This window comes from Triticum dicoccoides, chromosome 5B, assembly GCF_002162155.2.
Source record: "Triticum dicoccoides isolate Atlit2015 ecotype Zavitan chromosome 5B, WEW_v2.0, whole genome shotgun sequence".
NCBI classification, from domain to species: Eukaryota; Viridiplantae; Streptophyta; class Magnoliopsida; order Poales; family Poaceae; genus Triticum; species Triticum dicoccoides.
Window position 1 is genome coordinate 214402601 of NC_041389.1, and position 1965 is coordinate 214404565.

Genomic DNA, 1965 nt, shown 5'->3' on the forward strand with positions numbered 1-1965 from the left:
ACAACCATAATCAATCCGTTGCTATTGCTATCTATCGCCATACCCACAAGAGGGTAATTTATCCAACTCCCCGTGCGAAAGCAAGTCCCGCATCGGCAGTGATTCGAGTTGTTCCTTGAGAGCAGGCTTATGGCATTCCAGGTAAACATAACAATATGAGAGAGAACTCCGTTCGGCTTATAAGTACTCGATTGAACCAATTGTTTTTTCATTTCCCAGTAGGTCACCTTGGGCCAGCTGCTGACAATTCCTAGAAATTATGTATATTTTCTGGAAAACCTGTTTTTTTTGAAATTTTCTGAATTTAGTGACCATGTTTCAAAATTCTCTAACATTCTTTAATATTGTGAATATTTTCCTAGAAATTCATGAACATTTTTTAAGTTGTTAAAAAATGAATAGCCGACATTATTTTCGAAATTGCGAACAGTTTTTTGAATCCATGAGCCTTTATCATTTCCTGGACAATTTTGAAATCACGAAGAATTCAACAATTTAGCAACTTTTTCTCGTATCCCAAATTATTTAAAAAAAATAAAAAGATGAAAACGAAAAAAAACAAAAAAGACAAGGTGCTCCACGCCCCGCACATGGGCCGGCCCATGAGGGCGCGCGGTGGGAGGGGGAGGGTGCGCGCTCCGGTGGCTGCCGGCGCGTGCGGCGCCATTTGGGAAGTCCCCCAGCGGAAGCCCCATAGGGAGCTCCTGTTCGACGCCTGCGTTCGTCAAACAGACGAGCTTTCGCACAACGTACTTTCTTAATGGACCAACCCACTCGTTGCCTCATACAGAGTAGCTATTAAAAATCCCACAAAAAAGACGCTCGATCTCCAAAACTGACGATGGACAACAACTACTCTTTGCCATTCGCGCTAGTGAACGTCCGTGATTACTTGGCCGCGCGAACATTTAAGAACTAAATGCGGCGCTAGATTTTTTTTTGAAATTTCGACCATTTAATATTCTAAACTATAATATGAACATTTTTTTAATGCATGATGAACAGATTTTAACTACACATTAAACATTTTGTGAAAAAATATGCTGAACAATATTTAAATAAACATTGAACATTTTTTGTGCTATACACAGAACAAATTCAAAATATACATTGAACATTTTTATGATCTACGTTAAACAACTTTAACTATACATTGAACATTTTTGTGATATACGCTGAACAATATTTAAATATACCTTAAACATTTTTGTAATATACGCTGAACAATTTTGGAATCGTGAACAAAACTATAAAACATGAACAAAATTTGGGATTTCGAAACATTTTGTTGAAGCAAATACAAAAATAAGAACGAAAAGTGAGAAAATGAAATAAAATAAAAAGGAAAGAAACGAAAACTAAAACATAAAGCAAAAAAGGAAACAAAAGAAAAAAGAAAGAAAACAGGGATTGCCAGTTTGCCGCATGCGCACGTCAAATAGGGATTGCCGCCCCTATGGGTGCCTTCAGCGCCAGCTTGGCGCCCACGCGCCCCGCGAACTGGGCCGGCCCAGTTCGCCATGTACGCTCGTCCCGCACGCCTTGTTTGTTTTGATCACGGCGCACGTCACCTCGTTCATTTTGATCGCGGTCCAGTCCACCGTAGGCCACGTTGACCTTTGGTAGAAAATCCAAAAATAATAATGAACTAAAACTGTTCACGAATTTTCAAAGAAAGTTCACAAACTTCAAAATAGTTCACGAATTAAAAAAAGGTTCATCCTTTTGAAGAAAAGTTCATCAATATTTTTAAATGGTTTATAATTTTTTTGACAAAGTTCATCAATTTTGAAAAAAGTTCATCGGCTTTCAAAAAAGTACGCAAACTTAAAGAAAGCTTCATCAGATTTGGAAAAAGGTCACTGAATTAAAAATAATAATCATCGATTTGTAGAAAAGTTGTCGGATTTGAAAAAAGTGTATGAAATTCGATAAACTTGTTTCGTTGAATTAGAAAAAAGAAAA